General features: G+C 40.0%; 1 protein-coding gene across 15 annotated transcripts in view; it reads left to right on the forward strand.

The window, feature by feature from the left end:
* CAMTA1 (calmodulin binding transcription activator 1) overlaps positions 1 to 19926 on the forward strand; it is a 927426-nt gene that overhangs the window by 292359 nt on the left and 615141 nt on the right. The gene's annotated exons all lie outside the window — the stretch shown is intronic.

Genomic DNA, 19926 nt, shown 5'->3' on the forward strand with positions numbered 1-19926 from the left:
ACTATAGGGTAGTTATTAGACTGAAAATGTAGTAAAACTGGACGGCTGCAACTACAGTCCATAGTCGTCATCAAACAGGAAAAATTATGCTTTAAAAATAAAAATACACTAAACGAATGTACTCCAGTTTCAGGAAGTATTCATGAGAAAAGGTTAATAACCACAATGGAATTGTAATCAAATTTCTTAATTATTTCCATAAATCCAGTGTACATAAAAATACACAAATCCTTCCTTCAAATAGTCACTGCTTACAAGAGACTTGTATGAAAAATAAAATCCCTGTGTTTATGGAAGGTTTCTCAGATGAAAAAAACAATAAGGTTGAATTGAAAGCGTATTACACAAATGGCAGTGGAGGATGCATGACAGGCAAATGTTACACATGTACAAGCGGATCTGATAATATCCAGCATCAGGGGATTTTATTTTTTGCAAGGAGGTAGCAAGTATGATATAGATATATAAATATATATTAAATATATATATTTTAAAAACACCTTAAATTTTTTCTACGGTAGCATTGCTTGTGGTGGTAAGTGAAAGGCAGTAATCACCCAACTGTAATATGATACCAACTGCTGACAAAAGAAAAGGGGGGAAAGGAATAAAGCAATAACATCAGGTATTTAAAATACCATTCTCCCACAGTATACTTATGCTTTGCTTATACTACAGCAAATACTGAAAGCATATATCTTAATGTCCTTTGCATACTGTACTAAATTTAAAAATTGATGGTACCACCCATGATATTGGGAGGGATACACAAAGTTTAAAAAGGATTCTTACTAATTGGCATGGTCTTAAATCAAGGTATGCTGTTGCTTAAAAGTTCAAGATAAATTCATGTGAAAATCAGTAATTTCAACTAAACTGTTAATCCTAAATGCATCCTACTATAATTTATGTAAGGTCAGAAATACTTTCTGTTGTAAAGGTCTGGGAAAAGATGCGGGTTTGATGAAAACAGTTGTTTATACTGTAATAGATAATCATTCTTACATGAAATCTATAGGTTGTTAGCAGCTTTATCATGAAATGCAGCTACTAATCCTAACATAAATCAGGGACACGTAATAGTTCAAAATATCTCAAGTTGCTGTTTACATTTAGATTTGCTTGCTTATTTGATCAGAGTTTGTGTTTTTGTATGTTTTGTTTTGTTCCCTGTGGCCTGAATTTATTTATTTATTTATTTATTTATTTTTTTTGTGCAGGGGGGAGGGAGGAGAGGAAGGGGAAAGACTGAGAAGTTGTTGATTCATGTGAGAAATTCTTTTAATTTGTGACAACTTTGTATTATGGTAATTGTATACAATCAGTAATTGGGATACAAGATAAATAACATTAAACACTTGGAATAGTCTCATGAGTGCATAAAAATTAAATATTGGAATAATATTCTAATTTTTTTCTGTGTATAAGTCACCTGCTTAACTCTTCAAGTAAGCAGCCTACATACAGTATCTTGTTTGAACAGTTGGTCACATCTGCATGATAACACAATTCCATTAAGATGTTCATATATTCAGTATACAGGCAATTTGCCAAAAAGGGTAGGCATGGTATAAAACCATAATCAGAATAAAAATGAAGAATGCAGAATATTTGAAAATATTATTTCCTGAGCCAAATTCTCAGCAAGTATCAGTCTATTGATGGACACCGAATTCAGAAGTTTGTGTGTCAGCTTCCCTGAGTTATGTTTCTATATCTTTCTGTGCAGGGAGTATACTGAATATATCAGTGTTAAGAATGCTGGTATTCTGAATAAATTGCAGCAGAGACTTTATCTTATGACTTTAGAATGTGAAAATGGCAAAAGAGAGAGTGAGCCATTTTAAATTTAAAATACTTTAGAACAAGTCAAAGATACTGTACAATCAGTCAGAAGTATACCATGCTCAGACAGCTTTAGGTGCTGCTTGTGAACGTGTCTTGTGTGTTTTACACCTTGAAATAAAAAATACTTGGATAACAAATTGAACTGATGGATACCATCTTATTTTTGGTTTGCTATAGATGCCAAATGATGTGCAGAGGTAAGATTTTGGGATGCTGGCATGCAAGGTATCATAGTTTTAGTTATGACAAATAACAGAACATGTTTTTCAGGATGTACATATGTACCTGTCAGGCTAGTATCAGTAGGTCACCCAAGATAAATATTTCATTATGTCAATCACTGTAAGAAAAATACAAATAAAATATGTTCCCCTTTCATTTACTAAGAGTAGTTTACTCTTAATTCTGCATGACACTATGGGCCTTCATATTTCACAGACCATAACTAGATTACTGTGTTCTACTGGAATAGTTTGTGTTAATGAAGTCTGATTAGGAATATATTACAGATTTCCTCTAAAGAAGGAATTATGTAGTTATTTTCACTGTCTGGGATTCCAGTTAATTGCATTGTCATCATTAATTGATGTCACTAAATTGACATAAATAAATGGTTTCAGAGTAGCAGCTGTGTTAGTCTGTATTCGCAAAAAGAAAAGGAGTACTTGTCACCTTAGAGACTAACAAAATGCTCAAATAAATTTATAAATAAATGGGTATCGTCTTGAGGTTAATTTAGAAGATGGGAGGGGGAGGGACTCAACTTTTTTATGAAGTTCTGATACAGACCTTGGTTCAGCCAGGTACTTAAACATGTGCCTAAATTAAAGCCAATGAGTAATAGCCCCATTGAAATCAATGGACTGACTGGACTGCTCATGTGTGGAGGGCTAGGCACATGCTGAATCCAGGCTGCAGTCCATAAAACAAACAGCTTAACTCCTCTGTTTAAAAAAATAAATCCCTGAAGGGGGGGAAACTTTCCATACGCTGTGAGGCTCCCTTTTAGTCACTTGTGTGTGCTGTGCCCAAACCTCTATGGAGACTTTGCCATGACAACTGCTCAGTGTGGACTGCCATTGGGCCATGTGATCTATCATATCTTTTAAGTTGTGATCGAAACCTTATATCACTGTCTGAATAAAATTGCAGAGAAACTTCACACTGAGTTTTATGCCTATAAACAGCTGATATTGTCTCGTCTGGAGGCTAAAAACACCCATGCCCCTGAGCCTGATTTGTGTCAGGGTCAGCCCAGATTTATGTATATAATTAGTATTAATCAACAATCAAACAAGAGTTTGTGTGTAAATCAACGTTTTTAATTAGGTTGCTACATTGCATAAAATATTTTTGGACTGTGGAAAAAGCGCAGTTGAAGGTTGGTTAGCAGCACTCTGTTCTCACCCAGTGTTTTCATCAGTGCTGTGCTGATTTTCATCAGCTTTTGGCTTTGCTAATCAAGGGACTATGACTTTGGCTTTCTACATTTGCATTTTGACAGGACTCCCAGACTGGAGCTTAAGTGCTATGTATTGCCATGCACTGAAATAGGTTTCCCCATTGCTAGTGGCTTGTGTGGAAACAGTTTCCTTCATGGGGTTGCGGGCAGGGGGAGGGGGGTGTAAATAATTGAGGTCAGGCAGATCCTGGCTGTAAACAACTGGAATGAAAGAAGCCATCTTATTCCAGGCTAGGCAAGGAGCCTGTCCAGCCTTCCTCACAATGAAGCCAGCAATAGTTACACTGGAGTCTTAGCAGGGCTCAGCTGAGAAGACCCATCACATCACACAGGGTTAAACAGAGTGCCCATCCCAAGTCCCTAACTTGGCATGACCAGCCGGTTGCATTGTCACCTGCTGAAGAGATGTCACCTCATTGACTTTCTTTTTCTTTCCAGCAGCGTCAGGTCAAATGTGTTCATTCATCTTCTGACTGCTGCTTCTGTTGAGATATTTTGTGCATGGCATGTTGAATGTAGAACTTGTCCTCGGTTTTGTTTAGTCCCTGAATGCTTATTACTAAGCTCTCCTCTGCACTGCTCTGTGGTAGTCCAAGGTCCATCTACATTTGCATTTCTTTTTAAAACTAATTTTCAGGAGCTTGGAATGAGCTATGGAAGCTGGTACAGTGTCTGTGTGTAAGGTTTCATATGGAGAGAGAGAGAGGATTGCTCATATGGCCATAGTGAGAAAGATATACATTAAAACCAATTGTCGTGAAATGCATCTGGCTGTTATCGGTTTGTCCAGTCTGTGGCAGTTCATTCCTGTCCTGTGTTGGTGTGGTGTGCAGGACATTTCCTGGGGAGGACACCCACTGCAGCACGTGTTCTCAGCCTCTGCCCCACTCCTTGGCGGGCACTGTACGGGAATGCTGCATGCGTTCAGGAGGAGGCAAGGACTGTAACTGTGGCTGACTCCTGTACTGTAGGCACATGGGTGAAAGAAGACGCAATCTGGTCCATAATGTGCGTGTCCATGTACGTGCACAAACATGGTTAGGTAGGCAGCATGTGCACTTTCCCTGTCTCCCTTTGGACACACAAAGCGCTGCCTTCGGAGCTGGGCGGCCAGAGAGCCACCCTTACTTCTGCATAAAGTTTTACCTTTGCCCTGAGAAGGATGGCTATGGGGGAGGGGGAGCTAAGGCAAATTTTGGGATGGCTGTAGTTCCCACAAGCCCTCCCCTAGTGTCGTGTGACCTGTGTCTGACTGTTAAATTATAAATTTATTTTTCCCCTGCAGATCTCAGTGATTGTTCTGCAGTTTAATGCAGCTCTTCAGCTGCTGAACAGTCAAGTCCTCTGTTGTTGTCTGAGTCCCAAGGCTGGCCTTGGGTGGAAAAGATAAGGCATTAAGCTGTTAAATTACTATGTGACTTTGGGCAATGAGACAATGTCAGAGCTGGGAATAGAATCCAAGAGTCTGGATTCTGTCCACCAAGCTATGGTCCTCCTGTGCTAACAGTAGGGGCATTTGGCTGCTCTTGGGGACTCAGCTCCATCACACAAACCATTGATGGACTATTTTAGCCAGGATGGGCAGGGGGATGTTGTCCCTGGCTTCTCTTTGTTTTCCAGAAGATGGGAATGGGAGACAGGAGATGGATCACTTGATGATTACCTGTTCTATTCATTTCTTCTGGGGCACCTGGCATTGGCCACTGTCGGAAGACAGGATACTGGGCTAGATGGACCTTTGGTCTGACCCAGTATGGCTGTTCTGTTTCTCCAAACTGAAAACTGAAGTATATCCTGGAGATACTCACACCCACTGTCAAGTGAACAGCTGCTACAGTAACTTGATTTCTGTATTCAGAGTAGCAGCTGTGTTAGTCTGTATTCACAAAAAGAAAATGAGTACTTGTGGCACCTTAGAGACTAACAAATTTATTAGAGCATAAGCTTTCATGAGCTACAGCTCACTTCATCGGATGCATTTGGTGGAAAACTGTATGAAAACTGTAGGCCTAATTTATTTTTTATCTTAAATTAGTATAAATTTAATGAAATTTTGATCATTGGAAACTGTTTACAGAACTTTTTTTTTTCCACCAAATGCATCCGATGAAGTGAGCTGTAGCTCACGAAAGCTTATGCTCTAATAAATTTGTTAGTCTCTAAGGTGCCACAAGTACTCCTTTTCTGTTTACAGAACAAATTCCAGGCAAATTTTAAAGTGCTTTTCTTCCTTTCTTTTTGTTTGATAAATGACAAAATGATGGTCTAGTAAAATATATCTTAGTACATAAGGTTTTTAGTTATAAATGTGAGGGTGGGTTTGTCACAGTAGTGGATTATTCCAAAAGTCTTGTTGAACTAATGTTTGAATTTCAGGTTGCCATTTGTTACCATATCTCCTGTATAAATACTACCCTCAGATTGTTCCAAACCTACTGCTCTGTTAATAATTGTGCAACAGAAAAAATCTGTATTTTTTTTGGTAGAGAATGAAAATTTTCTCTTGAGATTGTTTTCTCAATGGGCTGAGATCCCTTTATACCTTCAGTGGAAAAATCCATACACAGAAATTCCAGGTACATAATTTGTTTAAGCTCTTGGTACTTAAATTAATAAATCTAACAAAATTGTGACTAGCACAAAATTTGTTTAAATTTGGTGATAAGTTTCAAGGAACACGTCCCTTTTTTGTGATGCAGTCCTCGGCCCAGGTCACACGCTCCCGTCCACCTCTTTTGGGGTATGCACAACAAGTCCAATAATGGAGCATTCTTCAGATGCCTGGAAGGGCTTCTTCCTTAGGTTGGAGGTTTGGGGTCTAGACCCTGTTTGCTCAGGTCCTCCCCCACCAAGAGATTAGCTCTTCAGGAGTTGGTAGGGGAGCCCAGCCCCACCCTCTTCACTGGGGATTAATCCAGGGTCCAGTGGTGGGCAGCTACATCCTGCACCTTCTCACCTGCCTCCCTGAATTACTTCCTATCAGTACCCTCCCTGCCCCCCTCAGGAAAGAACTGAATATGAAATAAAGTTTGACCTTCAACAGCCACCACCAGACCCTCCTTTGCCAGCTTGGTCAGATCAGTATTGCCAGGCCTCCATCAGCAGGAGCTCCCGTGGTACTTGTTCCAAGGGCTCAGAGCACAAGTCTGCTCTGAGCTGCTCTGCTTGTGTCCTTTGTAACTATGCCTCCGGATTGTGCAGGCTTTGCGGGTGCGGGAGGGTGGGGCCACCTGCGTGGCCCAGAGCTACTCCTTAACCTTTGTTTCTCCGTGTGGGGTGTGTATATGCTGTCACACACTGGAAAGTTTTATTCAGCATGGAATCCTTCAGCGTAGTTTGTTTACAGCTGGATTTTCCCAACAAGTCTCTGGACTCTGTGAAAGGACAGACAGCTTCAGTTCTTCACCCCTGTATCAAGGATTGCTGCATCCTTCTCCTTGGAATGTGTGTGGAGCAGTTTTTGGAATTTATGGCCATCACAAGCATCATGTTGTCAGTTTGCCTGTAGCTTGTTTTTAAAATCTTTGATGTTACACAGATGAGGAAAAGAGGCCACTGAATTCTAAAGCAATAAAATGAAGAGGTGTACGGAGATATCACAGTCCAAGTTGGGAGCCCAGTGTTGGGGACAATGACTGATGTTTTGTGTCAAGTTCATTTACATCTCATTATGCAGATATATCGGATAATTCCATATGAAGCTCCTGGATTTGATTCTTCTTTACATTAATATCCCTTATGCCACTATGGCAGTGTAAAGGAGCCTTAAAGTGGGCTTAAATTTATTTAACTTGACTTGTCTTAAAGAACTATTTACATTGCCAGTGTGATATAGAAGGGCCTTGGTATAAATGAGAATTAGGCCCCCCATCTCTTACTCTGAACTGTAAAATATGTGATGAAAAATTAGACCTCCAGGTTCCTAAGAACACTTCCTGAAAGTGGAAACAAGATGATTTTTACTGGTTGGAACGTTAGCATTTTATCATCATCTGGAACATCTGATTTTCTTTCCCCTTCGAGGGTTGACAATTAAAGTTTTTCAGTTGGACAATAAATTACAAAAACTCAATTTGACAAAATATTTTTAAACCTCAGAGAACAATTCACAATGAATAATTTATCCAATGAATTTAGCCTCTTTTTTTCTACATAAGGAATCACCACAAGCAGAGTGCACGTCTTTCGCCTTTATTCTTTACTTTAAAGTATTTAATATTTTACAACTGTTATTTAAATCTGAAGGAAACTATCCAGCATCATCCTATGAGCAGGGATGCTGGAACTGCGGGTGCTGGGGGTGCAGCAGCACCCCGACTTGAAGTGGTTTCCATCATATATCAGGTTTACAGTTTTGTTCAATGCGTTTCAGTACCCCCACTAAAAAAATTGTTCCAATGCCACTGTCTGTGAATATCTGATATTTGTTAATGAAGCTTAATTGGTTAGCTGCAATTGGTAAGGTTAGCCAAAGGGCACTTGATTGGATGTGCAGGCAAGGACTTCTGGTATGAAGTCTCACATGTGCATATTTAAAATTAAGTTCATACAAATATTTATGTGGGGTGGTTTTGAGATTCACTTCCTACAAACCTCTGTATCGGTAAATCTCAATTACCAAAATGTTTGTACAAAGCATATTCATAGCAGTTTGTTTTAAAATTTTAGCAAATACCGATTGATGGTGTTTTTGCAATATTTACTGAATATACAAATAAAGTACTTTTGTCTAGGCAAGAAATAACCCCATCTCCATACTGACCATGAGAGAATTCTGGTAGCTATTGCTTTTGTTCCAAACCTCTCTTGGCAGAATATTAACTACAGTGTGAGCTGATGGTTGTAATGGGTAAATTTAGACAAGTATTGAATGTAAGACACACACCTAAATATTTGTGATTTTTACAGTTTCCTAAATCTTAAATTAATATCCTATCATTTTTTTGGCAAATGTATGGGCAACATCTTTCAATGTGTACATCATTTCAGTCTTCGAAAGCAATCTCAATCATAAAATGATTTCTACATATGATCCTTTATATACATTTATTAGTATAGCAGGATTATTTCCTGCTGCTTTATAGACATGCCTTGTGGATTTCTTTTAAAAGCACCCCAAGATTTTCTGCACTAGAGAGGAATCTGAAAGGAAAGACAGCAGGAAAAAAACACTTACTGCACTTCATGTATCTATAATACATTAAAAGACCCTAAAGTTTCAGAGTGTTTCACTAACCGCTCTTGATGGAATTTATGGATTTGCACACAACACCTCAATGGTGTAAAGAAATTTGTACTATATTCAAATTGATGAATCCACCTAGTGCAGAGACTTCCCTTTGTAGAAAGATTATAGGAGCACTGGGGTCTAATTGTCCAGCTTCATCTTTGAAGGTTCTCCCCTTCTGTTTTGCTTTCTCCTTTGGCAATCTCAGAGCTCCCTGTAATTATTACCTAAAGGCTGTTGTTGAAGACTAATCCCAAACAAAATTAACCATACTTAACAGCATTTATTTTGCAGAGTGCATTAGACGTTTTTCAAGTTTGATTATAAAAATTGAGGTACTATATGTCTTCAACATAGGAGGAGGACAAATGAAGGCTCTAATACTGTAGTTTAAGATCTAAAAATATGTGTGAAGGATAATATTTTAAATCTTGTTTTGTGTTCTAGAAAAAGGTTAAACAATGGTGAAATTTAAGTAGAATAAGAAAATATTTTGTGTATTCCCTCTACCCCCGCCCCCCAAAAACCCCCATCCATCACCCCTGGTTTTGTAGGGAAAAAAAAACATGTTTTCTTGGAATCCAAACAATGCACCATAATAAGATACAGAGTTAAGCCTTGTTAAACTAAGTTTTTAAAAGTTAATTGGAGCCCTAGGTCCTTGAGATAATGACTTGTTTCCATGGAGAGAGCAATCAATAACTCAAAACGACTGTTAACACAAAGAGCAGGTTTGGAAACCCTGTAGCTAAATTTGAAAATATAGATCAAACAGGGACTCTCCTAGGTGCACTGACGTATATTTGAGTGATTTATATGAAAACAATTTAAAGCATTCACTGGCTGTAAGAACTAATTTTCAATAAATCAAACAGCATCCCCATAGGAACAAGAAATAAATGAGGGCAAAAGAAATTGCTAAAGGTTGTTGAGCAATAAAGAGATGGGTTCTAGTTCTCTTAAAATTATATTTAAATGGACAAAGTTGATTTAACTGTCTTTTTTCATGTCTAGTACTAAGATTTAGGTCTATAGCATGTCATTATAACAAGAAATTATTCATCAGAATACTTTTAGTATTTCATGTGCATTCCACTTAATGGCGATTTTAATATCCTAGCTTCAGTCCTAAATCGTTAAGAAGAGGTTTCAATTGCTTGGTATACTGGGAAGTCCATAAAAATTGTTTCTAGAATATTTTCAAATCTGATGTAAAGATACAATTATCAAATCTGATATTATCCAGTTATTGGAAAGAAAAAATGTCCTTGATACTATTGTTAGCCTGCACTACAGTTGCACTAAATGTATAGCCTTGGGATCCTACACGTTTCCAGAAGTATATTCCTACTTAGTGAGCCTAATGACAGGGTGCTAAAAACTAGTTCTGACATATTACTTCATTAGAAAGAAAGGAGATTTACCTTTCTAAAGGTGTAAACACCTGGTGTAATTTAATTGGCAGAAAATAAAATAGCAACTTACTAAAGTTCAGAATTACTCAAATAGCAGAGACTATGAAAACCCATCCATGATTTCTGAATTTTGCTTTGGAATGGTCCAGTTTTACAGATTAGTTTACAATGCCATAATCTCTCAAAGTAGAATGTTGGCCCTCCGGAGGGAGTTTTGCTGTTGACTTCAGGGGGCCAGGACTTCATGCTGAGTGGGAGAAAAATAACGGGGGGGGGGGGGGAGGAGAAAATTCAAATGATGAAACGTACTTTGTGTGAAGCATGTGTCTGCTTGTGTGCCCCCTGCACTAGGGATTGTGGAGCTTTTTGTCCACTTCCTGTGTTGTGGAATTCCAAAATTAGGGATTTAGGGAGGAATTTTCAAAAGGGATGAGGTAAATGAGGAGCACAAGTCTGATTGAATGTCAGGAGGACTTGTGCTCCTAAGGCTGTTTCTGAAAGTCCCACCCTTAAACAATTTCTATTACATTTAGTATCTATATAGGAAATACCCTAGACAGAGGAACTCTCTGTATGCTCAGGGTGTGGTCCATTGAAGTTAATGGTAATCTGTTGATTGACTTCAGTGTGCTTTCAGTCAGGGTCCTAGTGCTTAGTGAAAACTATCCACTTTGTGGAAGGTGGAGATGCTGGCAACAGGGAAGATCAGATTAACAGGCTCATAAGGAGAATGAACTAATGGTGCCCAGCAGTGGACTTTCCTACTCTGATCTGTTAATAAAAAAATTTCTGTGCAAAAAAACAAACAAACAAACAACCAAACAAAAAAAAAACTACAATGACTCTGAGCTGAGGCTCCCAGATCAGTGTGTCCTTGTTATATAAGCAAAGCGCATGGAATTTATTCACATAACCAAAATGATTAAAAATTACTAACCTAGAAACCTTGCAGAAAATTTTCTAAACTCTGTAATGCAAAATTTCTACACTGGTGGATTGTGTTCTTTCTGTAAATACGTTTATGTATGAAATAGGGTACCATGGTAAACATGATTGCTAGAGAAACATGTCTGGTAAGAGGAGGCAGATGCACAAGTCACAGATGGGTAGAGAAACTTCCCTGGTTTTTCCTACACAAGTTCTGGTAGTAAGTTGAGCTATCTGGAAAATGACAGGTTTCAGAGTAGCAGCCGTGTTGGTCTGTATTCGCAAAAAGAAAAGGAGTACTTGTGGCACCTTAGAGACTAACAAATTTATTAAGCATAAGCTTTTGTGAGCTACAGCTCACTTCATCAGATGCATTTGGTGGAAATACAGTGGGGAGATTTATATACACACACAGAGAACATGAAACAATGGGTTTTATCATACACACTGTAAGGAGAGTGATCACTTAAGATGAGCCATCACCAGCAGCGGGGGGGGGGGGGGTGGAAAGGAGGAAAACCTTTCATGGTGACAAGCAAGGTAGGTTAATTCCAGCAGTTAACAAGAACATCTGAGGAACAGTGGGCGGTGGGGTGGGGGGGAGAAATAACATGGGGAAATAGGGCATATTCTGATTTGCGAACATAGTGGAGCCAGGGCCGCCTGTCTTGGGTCTCCATGTTCTCCAGCACTGGTCCTCTTTCATGTGTTGTACCCTAACGCAGTGAGACTTGAGTGGGGACAGAAACCCCTGGGCTGAGAATGGGAAGGATGTCGGGGGATGAAAATGTTGGACTGACTATGAGCGAGGGATGGGTGCTAATTCCTGGGCTGACAACAGGAGGGAAAACCCTTGCCACTGTAACGGCCCTTTCCATTGAAATTTTTGTGTTCCCACAAACATTTTGATTTCAACAAACAGAATTTTCCTACAGAAAACTGTTCCATCAGAATGTTTTTGTCCTGCTGTGTTAACAAGAGCATAGTTAGGAGTCGAGTTAATAGGCCCATGATATGGAGAGAGATTGTGTGATTCTTTTGTGAATTCACTGACTGGCATCAAAATGTGGCACCATTGGCACTGGTCCCTTTCCTTTCCCTCAACCATGATTTTTTATTTAAAACTTTACAGTAAAATAAATATTTGCTGAAAAGGAAAGGCTATAAATTCCAGCATCCCTGCATTGTTCCCTATTCTAATAGTTAAATCAAGGAGCAAATGTGCAAAGCAAAAAATAAAGTTGAAATTTACATTCTTTTCAGGAGCATCATAAAAATGGGACTTAAAATATAAATAAACCCCATTGATATCAGTCAGGGTTATTATGAAATTGAAAAGCCTGACCTGTAGCTGCTCCATCCCGCTCCACCTCCTTTCTGTCTTGGAGGCTTTTGTGGAGATCTGTGTGCAAAGCTCTACACATACATTCATACTGCATGCAACCCCTGGGCGGATTTAATCCAGAAAGCAGTGCTGCTGGCTATGTATTTATCCCGGGGATCCAGGCATTGCTAGGCAGATGATGGAATGTCTGAGCTGCTGCATTCCCCTATAGCAATTTGCTCCCCACTCACCTTGTGTTTGGACTTTAACTCATTTCCAACTAAGGTAAAGAAACAAAAGCAGTAAATAAGGGTTGCTCCTCACTGGGGGGTTAGGTGGGATTGTGTCAATATAATGCAGGATATAATATATAATGTTCCAAATGTTTGAGGGGGTGGGCGGCAAAAAGTGGAAGACCTAATGGAGCAAATAAGCCCATAAAAAGTCTGGGGCAAGGACAAATCAAGGTCTTGGGGGACAACTGCTCCCTTCTCCCACAGCAAATGACGCCCCTCTGTTTTTAGTCAAAGTCTGCATTCGCTTACTGTAAGTGTAGAATAATGGATAACCCTTAACTGTGAGGCACAAGCTGTGTCTTGACTCCTCATTGCTCGCCTCGTGGCTGTACCTCAGAGGCTTGTGCACCATTGCTAGTGCTGCTGTTTCTCCTGGATTGTTTCTGAGTTGTACTGACAGTGTGACTCTTTGGAACCAATACAAAGTGTACAGTTAAAGTGGAATAAATGGAACAGACCTACCTTTTCAAGCTTTCCAACATCCAGCGGTTGCGAGGCATTATTATTCCTTACTATCCCCTTATATTGCCTTTACAGAATCATCGATTCTAAGGCCAGAAAGGACCATTGTGATCATCTAGTCTGACCTGTAGAACACAGGGCAGAGAATTTCCCCTCAATAATTCCTAGAGCAGAGCTTTTAGAAAAACTTTTAGAAAAACATCCAAACTTGATTTAAAAATTGTCAAGGATCCACCACAACTCTTGGTAAGCTATTCCAGTGGTTAATTACTCTAACAGTTAAAAATTTACATAATATTTCCAGTCTGAATTTGTCTTGCTTCAACTTCCAGCCATTGGAGGGTGTTATATCTTTCTCTGCTAGATAGAAGAGCACATTATTAAAGATTTGTTCTCCGTGCAGGTACTTATAGACTCTAATCAAGTCACCCTGTATCCTTCTCTATGTTAAGATAAATAGATTGAGCTCCTTGAATCTATCACTATATGTATATTTTCAAATCCTTTAGTCATTCTTGTGGCTTTTCTCTGGACCCTCTCCAATTTATCAATGACCTGATAACAGAAGAATGACCATACTGGATCAGACCAATGATCCGTCAAGCCCAACAGGGACCAGTGCCAGATGCTTCAGAGGGAGTGAACAGAACAAAGCAGTTATCGAGTGATCCATCCCCTGTCATCTAGTCCCAACTCCTAGCACTCGGAGGGTTAGGGACACCCAGAGCATGGGGTTGGGTCCCTGACCAACTTGGCTAATAGCCATTGAAGGACCTATCCTGCATGAACTTATCTAATTCTCTTTTGAACCCAGTTGTACTTTTGGCCTTCACAAAATCTGCTAGGAATGGGTTCCACAGCTAGACTGTGTGTTGTGTGAAGAAATAGTCTTGGCCTTCACAACATCCTCTGACAAGGAGTTTCACAGGTTGACTGTGCATTGTGTGAAGAAATACTTCCTTTTGTTTGTTTTAAACCTGCTGCCTATTAATTTCATTGGGTGACCCTAGTTCTTGTGTTATGAGAGAGTAAACACTTCCTTATCTACTTTCTCCACACGTGTCATGATTTTATAGACCTCGATCATACCCCCCCTTAGTCGTCTCTTTTCCAAGCTGAAAAGGCCCAGTCTTATTAGCCTCTCCTCATAAGGCAGCCATTCCAGACCCCTAATAATTTTTGTTGCCCTTTCCGGACCTTTTCCAATTCCAATATATCTTTTTTGAGATGGGGGGACCACATCTGCATGGAGTATTCAAGATGTGGGCATACTGTGGATTTATATAGAGGCAATATGATATTTTATATCCCTTTCTTAATGACTTACCAGAGTTTATACGTTTCTGTTTTCCTCAGTAGGATTTGGCTCCCAAGTTTTAAAGGATGCCATTTTGCCTCTAACCACCTCCTTTTTCTGTGCTGTTTAGCAATGGTGACTTTTTTTTTTTGGTCATCCTTCTTGAATTGTGGGCACTAGAACAGGACACAGTATTCCAGCAGTAGTCACACCAGTGTCAAATACAGAGGTAAAATAACCTCTCTGCTCCTACTTGAGATACCCCTAGTTAAATATCCCAGAATTGCATTAGCTCTTCTGGCCAACAGAATCACACTGGGAGTTCTTGTTCAGCAGATTATCCATTACAACCCCCAAATCTTTTTCAAAATGATTGGTTCCCAGGACAGAAAGCCCCATTCTGTGAGTCTGGCCTATATTCTTTGTTCCTAGATGTATAGGTTTACATTTCGCTGTATTTAAAAACATAGTTTGCTTGCACCCAGTTTACCAAGTGATCCAGATTACTCTGAATGAGTGACCTGTCCTCTTCATTATTTACCACTCCCTCAATTTTTGTGCTATCTGCGAACTTTATCAATCATGCTTTTCAAAAAGAAAAGGAGTACTTGTGGCACCTTAGAGACTAACAAATTTATCTGAGCATAAGCTTTCGTGAGCTACAGCTCACTTCATCGGATGCATTTGGTGGAAAATACAGAGGGGAGATTGATATACACACACAGAGAACATGAAACAATGGGTTTTATCATACACACTGTAAGGAGAGTGATCACTTAAGATGAGCCATCACCAGCAGCGGGGGGGGGAGGGAGGGAGGGAGGGAAACCTTTCATGGTGACAAGCAAGGTAGACTATTTCCAGCAGTTAACAAGAACATCTGATGAAAAAGCACAAGAACAAATCCGCACAGACACATCCCTAGAACCCCGACCTGGGGTATTCTATCTGCTACCCAAGATCCATAAACCTGGAAATCCTGGACGCCCCATCATCTCAGGCATTGGCACCCCGACAGCAGGATTGTCTGGCTATGTAGACTCCCTCCTCAGGCCCTACGCTACCAGCACTCCCAGCTATCTTCGAGACACCACCGATTTCCTGAGGAAACTACAGTCCATTGGTGATCTTCCTAAAAACACCATCCTAGCCACTATGGATGTAGAAGCCCTCTACACCAACACTCCACACAAAGATGGGCTACAAGCCGTCAGGAACAGTATCCCCGATACTGTCACGGCTAACCTGGTGGCAGAACTTTGTGACTTTGTCCTCACCCATAACTATTTCACATTTGGGGACAATGTATACATTCAAATCAGCGGCACTGCTGTGGGTACCCGCATGGCCCCACAGTATGCCAACATTTTTATGGCTGACTTAGAACAACGCTTCCTCAGCTCTCGTCTCCTAACGCCCCTACTCTACCTCGCTACATTGATGACATCTTCATCATCTGGACCCATGGAAAAGAAGCCCTTGAGGAATTCCACCATGATTTCAACAATTTCCATCCCGCCATCAACCTCCGCCTGTACTAGTCCACACAAGAGATCCACTTCCTGGACACTAAAGTGCTAATAAGCGATGGTCACATAAACACCACCCTATACCAGAAATCTACTGACCGCTATTCCTACCTACATGCCTCCAGCTTTAATCCAGACCGCACCACATGATCCATTGCCTATAGCCAAGCTCTACGATACAACCGCATTTGCTCCAACACCTCAGACAGAGACAAACACCTACAAGATCTCTATCATGCATTCCTACAACTAGAATACCCACCTGCTGAAGTGAAGAAACAGATTGACAGAGCCAGAAGAGTACCCAGAAGTCACCTACTACAGGACAGGCCCAATAAAGAAAATAACAGAACGCCACTAGCCATCACCTTCAGCCCCCAACTAAAACCTCTCCAACGCATCATCAAGGATCTACAACCTATCCTGAAGGACAACCCATCACTCTCACAGATCTTGGGAGACAGGCCAGTCCTTGCTTACAGACAGCCCCCCAATCTGAAGCAAATACTCACCAGCAACCACACACCACACAACAGAACCACTAACCCAGGAACCTATCCTTGCAACAAAGCCCGTTGCCAACTCTGTCCACATATCTATTCAGGGGACACCATCATAGGGCCTAATCACATCAGCCACACTAACAGAGGCTCGTTCACCTGCGCATCTACCAATATGATATATGCCATCATGTGCCAGCAATGCCCCTCTGCCATGTACATTGGTCAAACTGGACAGTCTCTACGTAAAAGAATAAATGGACACAAATCAGACGTCAAGAATTATAACATTCAAAAACCAATTGGAGAACACTTCAGTCTTTCTGGTCACTCGATTACAGACCTAAGAGTGGCTATCCTTCAACAAAAAAATTTCAAAAACAGACTCCAATGAGAGACTGCGGAATTGGAATTAATTTGCAAACTGCATACAATTAACTTAGGCTTGAATAGAGACTGGGAACGGATGAGTCATTACACAAAGTAAAACTATTTCCCCATGTTATTTCTCTCCCCCACCCCACCCCACTCCCCACTGTTCCTCAGATGTTCTTGTTAACTTCTGGAAATAGCCTACCTTGCTTGTCACCATGAAAGGTTTTCCTCCCTCCGCCCCCTGCTGCTGGTGATGGCTCATCTTAAGTGATCACTCTCCTTACAGTGTGTATGATAAAACCCATTGTTTCATGGTCTCTGTGTGTGTATATAAATCTCCCCTCTGTTTTTTCCACGAAATGCATCCGATGAAGGTACCAAGTCAAATGCCTTGGGGAAGTCTACATATATTAGGTCAACACTGTAATATGTAAGAACCACTGCACAACTTGCTGCTAAAATACAATGGTCATATAGGGCCCGATTCAGGAAACCATCTCTGTTTGGAACAGCATTTAAGCACATGCTTATGCCCCATTGAAGTCAGCAGGACTTCAGTGCTTTCGTAGATTTAAGCATGAATATAAGTGCTTTTATGAATCGGGGCTATAATCGTGTACTTAAAAGACAGACCATATGAATGCCAAATTACCTGTAACTTTTCAGCAGTGGAACCTTTTTTAAAAAATTGCAGTGACCAAAAGTAACTGGTTTCAGAAATTAATCCTGCCTGAAAACATCCGCAGTAGTTGGAGAATTGCTCAGTTTTTCACTGTGCTTTGCATTGGACATTTCAGTATAAATTCTAAAAACAGATTTTACAAAAATGCTTTATTTTGCAGCACATAAACAGTCTTGTAACATGGCATAAATGCTAAATTTGTACTGATGTTCACGTCAATCATTTTTTGTTAGAGCTGTAGGTAATTACATCCATACTTAATGAATAGCATTAATTTTATTGATGAACACTGAGGCTACATGCTGGCAGGAGGAGGTAAGGCTTAAGTTTTATGGCCTACTGCTGCTATGAAAAAGCATCTAGACACCAATTAATGTTTCTTTGATGGGATTAGTCAGTGCATTAATTGCAACTTCGGATAAAATTGCTAAATCTGTTCTTCCAGACTAACTTTTAAAATATTATCAATATGGAATAAATTCACTTTCATCTTAAATATAAAGACAAAAAATAGCCAGTATATTTACATTTTTTCCGTGATTTATATCTGTCCCTAAATGGGTCAGAAGAGCATCATCACCGGAACCTTCATTTCATTATATGTAGAACCCAAAGAACAGGTTAGCTTCTGGCGCACATAATTCAAACTTCCTTCAGCTGCTGTATAATAATCTCAGCATTAACTAAAGAGAGCAAAGTCTTTAAAGGTGAGGAGTAATTCAGTCTCCATTCAAGATGAAATAGTGCCATGTCCTCAGCAGAGACTTCAAGTTCTGTGAATTTGTGTTAAATTATTCTATTAGGTTATTTTTATTTGTGGTTCTGTTGTAAGAGGCTGAACATAAACCAGGATTTTTTTCCCTTCAGGGTAAAAGGCTAGGACTTATTTTGGGATGGGGGAGTGATTTTTGTTTTGTATATACAATTGGCCAGTGGTATTCCTGTGAAAGGCCACCTCACCATTCTGAGCCATGTGCCCCCTCTTTCCCGATTAAGGATGCTAAGGAAAAGTGAGTTTGTCTAAGAGTTATTTTGGAATGGGTTATGGATTGTGCATATGGAAAAAGAGCTATGATTTTAAAAAGCCATTTTCTACAGAGAAAATTAAATGAAAAGTTTGTTGGCATAGTATAATGAAATGCATGCAGCTACGAAAGAATCCTGAAGATGCATCTACTATAAAGTGTGTTCATTTATTTGTGCGATATTGTAAGATGGAATTGTGTGCCCCTGTATTTAATTACCCCTGATTGTGACTTCTGCAATCACTAAATTAGCTTCCTTGAGCATTGAACACATATGGTGCCATTCAAATTGTTTGAAAGCATTTTTGTCCCTCCAAAAAAGATCCTTTATTTGATGTATTTTTTTCTGTTCTGGGTAAAACTGTTCAATGTGTAGAATTTTGTTTCCTCTCTTAAAAAAGAGCAATAATATAAACAATCAGACTTTGGATTTCTATCCCTTATAAGAGAGAGAGGGCAACAGTTGAACCCAGGCTACATGGAATTCTTCAGAGTTAGGATTCCTCTTTTATAAAAGGAATTAATTTTCTAAATATTTGCTTATGGCCAGACAACAGCCTGTCCTGTATGCCTGCACAGGAAAATCAGAGGGCATAAGGCACCTCCTTACTCCTCTGAGATAGTTGTCTGTACTGTGCCAGGTGCACAGATGAATAAGTACCTTTGTGGGAAGTGCTGTGTGCCTCCCACCACTGGCATGTGTGTGGGAGTGGGTATAGTCTAGGCCTCACCCCAATTTCTCCCTTTCCCCCAACTTGTTGTCACACTGAGGACACATGTTGTGCCAGGTATACAGCCAATGGAGGGTATTTCTCTTCCCTCCTCCACTCCCTCCCTGCCCCCACCCCCAGCAGGAAGACAGATTGTGGCTCTGAATCAGAGTTTTCCTCCCATCTTCTCCTGAGGCAGTGCAACAACATGCTGGCGAAGGGAAGGAATCGACTGAATGACTGGTGTTGACGTAGCTGAACTTCCTTATTTTAGCTTCAGTCTCAGGCTTGGAGCTACGGTACCAGTTTTGGATTTTAATCTTCTGATGAAGCCAGTGGTACAGTGGGGAAAAATGTCAAGGCAAATGAAGACTTATGGAAGCCTGTTTCTAAATGGAGAAAACTTCTGTCATTGGATGGTTTGTCTCTAAATACAAGAAATAAGAAAGATGCGATATTTCTAAAATCTTGTTGTCAGTCAAACTATCACAATCAACAGTCACCAAGGATCCTTCATCACTCTGCACATGAGAGCTGCAGTGCAAGAGCTTAGAAAAATCCACTGAGTACTGGAAAAAGAAATTAATGGGATGGTTTATGGGAAATCTATCATCTGGAATGTTTGATAGCACTTAAATAGAGCAGAATTCTACAAGATAAAATGTCTCTCTTGGAACGCGACATCAGAAGGCTCTGGTCTGAATGGAAGGCACTTGGGAGCACTTGATCTTGGCAGTTCTTGCCATTCCCAAATCGAGCCATCCTTTTTTTGTACCTGTTTTAATTCCTGCCTTTAGAACCTATGATCACTCCTTTCTTTGGGAGTGTAGCAAGGCGCAGCTTGGTC

This window comes from Dermochelys coriacea, chromosome 18 (assembly GCF_009764565.3).
Source record: "Dermochelys coriacea isolate rDerCor1 chromosome 18, rDerCor1.pri.v4, whole genome shotgun sequence".
Classification (NCBI taxonomy): domain Eukaryota; kingdom Metazoa; phylum Chordata; order Testudines; family Dermochelyidae; genus Dermochelys; species Dermochelys coriacea.